Genomic DNA, 6,805 nt, shown 5'->3' with positions numbered 1-6,805 from the left:
CTGTGTGTCCCCCGCTCCCCATCAATTTTACAACACCTGGTCCAGTATGAGCCAAATTTGGTACAGTTGTAGGGACACCTCAGCATCGTAGTTTGTGATGTCATCCACCCCATCCAAGATGGCAGATGTGTGAATGTTTGAGGTGCAAATGCACTAACTTGTGGACAGTCTAACCAATTTGAACCAAATTTACTACAGCTGAATGGACACATAGGGATGCCCTAATGGTTTAGTTTGTGATGTCATCCACCCCAATCCAAAATAGTGGATGCATAAACTTTTGAGGTGCAAGTGCACTAACTTGAGGACTGATTTGAATGAAATTTGGAACAGCTGTAGTGAGTGACACACAGGGACACCTCAATGATGCAGTTTGTAACTATGGCATCCACCCCAATCCAAGATGGCAGACATGAAAATTTGAAGCAAAAGAGATCTAACTTGTGGACCTCAATTTGCATCAAATATAGTCCATATGTAGAGACAGTGAAAGGAGAGTAGGCTGAATAGCTCTTACTAGAACAGCTTGTTAATAAAAAGTAACCAAGTGGTTACCCAGATCCAAATTGGCTTGGAATGGAAGAGGGTTAACCACTTCTGCTCCTATGATTTTTTTCCCCCTACTCAGAACTTCCTTTCCCCTGCCCCCCAAAACCCAGGGTTGACACTTGTTCCAACTGACAAATGTATACAAGTGCAGCTGTGAGTGCCAGCCAGACTACATGCAAGGGCATGTGGAAGAATATAGGCAAACTGTTCAGAAGAAGGGAATGACTTATTTCTGATGGGATCCTTTCTTCCCAGTCCCATTTTGAGAGTATGGCAATATGAGTGGCATTGCTTATTCTTAACATAACAGCCCTGCTGGATCAGGCACAAAGCCCAACCAGTTTGACACAGTGGCCCACCAGATGCCTCTGGGAAGCCCACAGGCAAGAGGTAGGTGCATGCCTTCTCTCCTGCTGTTGCTCCCCTGCAACTGGTATTGAGAGGCATTGTGCCTTTGAGGCTGGAGACGGCCCACAACCATCAGACTAGTAGCCACTAATAGGCCTGTCCAACATGAATCTGTCTAAGCCCCTTTTAAAGCCATCCAAGCTGGTGGCCATCACCACATCCCATGGCAAGGAATTCCACAGATTAATTATGTGCTGTGTGAAAAAATACTTCTGCTTGTTGGTCCTAAATTTCTCAGCCTTCAGTGTCATGGGGTGACCCCTGGTTCTAGTGTTGTGAGAGAGGGAGAAAAATTTCTCTCTGTCCACTCTCTCAACTCCATGCATAATTGTATACACTTCAATCATGTCTACCCTTAGTTGCCTCTTTTCCCAGGTAAAGAGCCCCAGATGCTGCAGCCTAGCCTCATAAGGAACATGTTCCAGGCCCCTGATCATTTTGGTTGCCCTCTTCTGCACCTTCTCCAGTTCTACAACATCCTTCTTAAGATAAGTGACCAAAGCTGCACGCAGTACTCCAGATGTGGCCACACCATAGATTTGTATAAGAGCAATCCCCTTCCTAATGATTCCTAGTATGGAATTAGCTTTTTTTCACAGCTGCCATGCACTGAGATGACACTTTCAATGAGCTGTCCACCAGGACCCAAGATCTCTCTCCTGGTCAGTCACCAACAGCTCAGATCCCGTCAGCGTATATGTGAAGTTGGTGTTTTTTGCCCCAATGTGCATCACTTTCTCACTTTCTCTTGTGTAGTTGTCTAGGAAGGCCCAGTCTTCAAGTCCAGATGAATAAGGTATCTTGCTAGTTCAATGACCTTGAGTTATTCTTCCAAAAACATGGTGTTAAAGTTGATTTTAATCACCCCATTAAACAAAGTCATTCCTTTAACAACCTTATTGTTCATCCCCAAAAAAGAAAAAAAGATTACTCAGAGCTAACTTGCCTTATCCATTCCTTATCTTCCCATAGCAAAAATTATAACTTGTACTAAATATGACTGACAATTAGTAGGCAATTCTTGATGGAATAAGTAATACCATACCTCAAACATGAGGCAGTTGGGTGCTATTGAATGCAGTTGATATATATCAACAGGAATTCCCACGAAGTTAAATAATTTAAACACTTCTTTTTGCTAGACTAAAAAGGTACAATTTAGAAAGTCAATGGCTTTGAACTAGAGAGGAAGAAAAACAATCCCGACACTAAATCTTGTTTTTCAATGGAATTTGCTTCCAGTTTATTTTGAAGTGAGTGGGTTAGCCTGTTCAAGCCAATTCTCTTGAGGCAGAATATTGTCACTCAAAGGCCTAGGATAGCAATAAGCATCTTGCCAGTATGTCATGCCAAGGCAGTGGTGTTGGTTGGCACTGCTACAACAGTAGAAGCCTCAATTGCCAGATGCAGTATCAGATAAACCAGTTGCATGGTACTAAATTAATAGGACCTATTTATAATGGGATTGCAGCTGGCAGGTAATCACAGCTGGTGAGACATTTCTTCACTTACTAATCCTAGGATGCCTCAAGTGAAGTCAGAACAGATAACACACCATCAATAGCATGTGTCTATTCGATCAAAATATGGGAAGCATTTTTTTTAAAGGTTACCCTCAAATGCTGGTTGGGTGTGTGTGTACTTGGTGGGTTTTTTTTGGAGGGGGGGCTCTTAGCCTCTTCCCAAATATACTTTCTTCCACTTGGCTTATCTCCTTTTTTTTAATTCCACACTTGAGGCGCAGTTATCAACTCAGTAACTAAAGACAGTAGCCAAATGAAGAAGTTGAGGCAGTGATATTTTGCCAAGGAGGGGGAGGAGATCTGAAAATACAACATATGGGGAAAACGGGTATGTGGAAGGCTTGGATGCTGGCTCAATATCTGTAAGGCAGGATATGGTGGAACAGAATATTGTTTCTTTAGCTAAGAACAACTTAGTGTTGCAGGTTACTTGGGAGTAAGTCCGATAGAATTTATGCATAGTATCACACACAGAAATGAGCAGTTAATTTTACATTGTTAGGATTTGTTTATACCTTCTTTCAATCATTTTAAAAAGAAAAAAACCTAACAAAGGAGTACGACACTGACAGTATTAAAAAGTTGGAACTTCCTAAAGTGATCAAACTGTTAATGATGTTGCTGACAGGCTAAATTGTTTATATGATCAGATCACAGAAGTAACCAATAGCTGAAATAGTCTTTCATTCAATCAAGAATGAACAGTTCTTGGTGCAGGGGGGCGGGCAGTTGTGTAAATTGGGACTCTATACAGATGTGTAGACTGAGGGAGGAGACAGCTGCTGAAATGCCACCTTGCTACAGTTGTCTATTATCTGTGAATGAATCCCTGAAAAGACCTTCCGTGGAAGTGTGTGCCTGTTGAAACACACGAAGGCTTTCAGTCACCTGGTGAATGCCGAAAGGCAAATGCATTTCAGCTTTGTTTTTGAGTTCTCCACTCCCAGGCTTACCTGAAGTCAGTAAGAGTTTCTCTTTATTTAAAGTTTTAAACACTCCCCTCCCCACTGGACTGTCTGATACATTTCTTGAAACATCTATATTTAGAAGAGAGGAAAGAAATGCTTGGCAGAACATCTTTATTTTGAAAGTGGGGAACTTGACTGTTTCCAAGACTCTTGTGCAATCCTGGAAAGAAAGAGATGGCTTAGCCCTCTTTACTGTAAGAACTTGAAAAGCTGTTTGTATATATAGAATTCCCACTGCTGACTTTAGTCTTGGACGTGTTATAAAGACTTTGTTTTTCTCCTTAATGGGAGGACAACTGTGTTTTGAATGCATCCTCACACAACCACCACTCTTTGTGCCTTGAGTGTTTTGCTGGATCAGACCAAAGTACATCTAGCCCAGCACTTCATCTTCAATAGTAGCCAACTGGATGCCTTGAGAAGTTCCCACGCAGGGTATGGTGTAGTCAGTTACCACCTGATGGTTGTCCCCAGGATCCAGAGCTATACAGCCTATGGATAACTGACAAGACCTTCCCCCCACCCCTGCCCGAGGAGCCACAGTCAATACACCAACCAGAATTGAGGAACACTTCTGGCTACCTAAGCTACTTGGCATCCTTATGCAGGACTGGATCTAACATAGAAATTGGTAACCAGAGGCCCCAGGACTTAATCTAGCCCCTCAAGTACTATCTGCTATTTCTCCAGTGCCAAAACTGAGACAAGAGGCACGAGAAGCAGTTGTGACCGTGGCAACAGAAGTTGATGGTGGCTCAAACTGAGGAGAAAGGAACCCTGACCCACCAACTGTCATCCCTTCTTCAAAATGGCTGGTCCCCCACCCCCATCCCCACCCCCAAACCGTAGTTGCTGCCAGAAGCCTAAGAAGATGGAGTTTCTATTCTTAGTTGTCATATCTGATTGGCGCTGACCTATGTGAGGAAGTCTCACTAAATGCAAAAGAACTCACTCCTGAACAAATGTGCATAGGATTGCAGCCTTTGTCTCCAATTTGTTTAATCCCCTCCTGACTGTGTCTAAGAACTTAAACTTCAGTGTACAAGCTCAGAGGATAGGGAATTAGGAGTCCCAAGGCCAGTGGAAAATGATATCTCACTTCTTTGAACCAATCCTAATCAAACAGTTTTCATCGCCATTACTGCTCCTGCACTGTTTCACAGGCTTTACACAGAACCAGTTTGGCCGGGCCAGTTTGGTTCAAATCTGGACTGGATTTGAACAGGGCCAAACTGGTTCATGGACCAGTTTGGGGATATACTTGTAAAGAGGCAGGTCTTTTCTTCCTTGGACTGCAGATATATAAGCAGCCACTAGCTACTATATCTTTTTCTCTGCAACAAGGGGTGGAGAAATAACTCTGGAAGATATGAAGAAATTACAGAAATGAAAATTCCCCTGAGCAGATAGCTGGTGGAAGGAAATTTCCCTCGTCCCTACATAGAGTCCTCTCATATCAGAGCTTAGCACAGTTTTTTAAAAAAAGGAAAATTCAGACCTGCACAATTGCATGTGAATGTAATTAGATGCATATCATGCTGTGCTATAACACCTGGCCATTTTCCTTTTCTGTACACACAACCTTTTTGTGTGTGCCCCTAGAATCACATTCCATGACATTTAGAAACCTACATAGAATGGGAGAAAGAACTAGGAATTTGACATCACTATTGCAGAAGAGAGTGGGGAGTAGTCATGAAGCCCAAAGGCAGCTTTGGAGAAATGGGGACACTAGACCAGTTCATGAGCAGTCTGGACAACTCACTTAATTTTTCTCATTGTTATCACCCATTTTTAATATCACCTAACATAACACCATAACACCATTTGTAATAACTTGAATTTTGGAACTGCACACATCTTTTAGTACTGTACTTTTTATTTTTCTGGAACTGCACATTTTGGGTCTGGTTGCACATTTTTTAAAAAGCAGCCCTGGAGCTTAGGAGGAAATGCTTCCAGATCAGAGGTGGTGCTGGCAGACAGACTTGAAGTTGCGGCCCAGCATGTCTTTCTTGAAATTAAAGCTTGGCTTTGATGTTCCAGCCGCAGTAGTTCTCTTTTTGTGCCAGTCTCAAAGTTGTCAGTGAGATTCAGGCTTCCCATCAGGGCTGGGAGACATGGCCTACCCCTTTCTCATCTGTTGTGTCTTTGGCTAGAAGAAACATTTGAGTTTTCTGGCCAAAAAACCAGTGTTGCTACATATGAAAGATAAATTTGTTCCGAGAATGTGAAAAACTTTCCCTTGCTCTCTTTTATATTGGTTGGAACCCCTTAGAGGACAGAAATTCCATGAGTTTGCTATTGTTCAGAGCTTCATCTCCAAACATCTTGAACACATTCAGATTTCTAATCAGTGCCCATTAAATGAGGTTCAGCCATCTGAAACCAGGAGAGCAGTTCCTAGTCAACTGTGTGACCTTGGGCCAGGCATTAGATCTGTTGTTCACACAACCCTAAACAGGGTCAGAGGAATGCCTAGCTAAGGTAGGAGAGTAATGCACAGTCCCAATAAGTTTATGTGTGGATTCAAGGATCAAGAAGGGGAGAGTAATCATGTAAGTGGTGGGAGCTAGGATGTGTGAGCTGGCTCAATTTGAACTGCAGTTTGAATAGAACCAGGCTGGTTCGGCTGGTCTGAGTTCAAACTGGACCAACCCTGGTTCTAAAAAACCCAGTCTGAACCAGTTCAGGAATATACTTGTAAATGGAAATCCCTGTCATAAAGTGGTGGGCGTTGGAGGAGGGGGGACACAAAAGGATACTTAGTACCTTCCATTTTCAGGTCCCTTCTATATTCCAGAGACTGCCACCGCCTTGCCTGAAAATAGAAGGTACTAAGTACACTTTTGTCGTCCCCCTCCCCACCCCGGCCTTATGATAGAAAATAGCCCATTACTTGTAAAGGGGAATCCTCACCAGATTCCTCTTTACAAGTATATCCCCAAACTGGCCCATGAACCAGTTTGGCCCTGTTCAAATCCGGTCCAGATTTGAACCGAACTGGCCTGACCAAACTGGTTCTGTGTATACCCCTACTGGGAGTGTGTAGGACAGCTTTTTGTCCACCCTTGATAAAATGCTGGGGAAAGAATGTGGGTTGGTCACACGCATCCTACCCAGTTCCCAGCGCCCACATGACCACTCTCCCCTCCTTCTACTTTGATCTTTGAGTTCACATGACCACTGATCGAGAGTGTGCATGGCTCTCCTACTCTGGCTGGGCATGTGTGAACAACCCTAGTATCTGTTAGGGGTTTCTTCCTCACAGGGTGGTTGTGGGAGGAACTTTGTATGCTATCTTGAGTTTCCTGGAGGCAGGGCAATATGAAAATGCAATAAATAAATAAATAGTTT

Source organism: Hemicordylus capensis, chromosome 1 (genome assembly GCF_027244095.1).
Source record: "Hemicordylus capensis ecotype Gifberg chromosome 1, rHemCap1.1.pri, whole genome shotgun sequence".
Taxonomy (NCBI): domain Eukaryota; kingdom Metazoa; phylum Chordata; class Lepidosauria; order Squamata; family Cordylidae; genus Hemicordylus; species Hemicordylus capensis.
Note: the sequence above shows the minus strand (reverse complement) of the source record.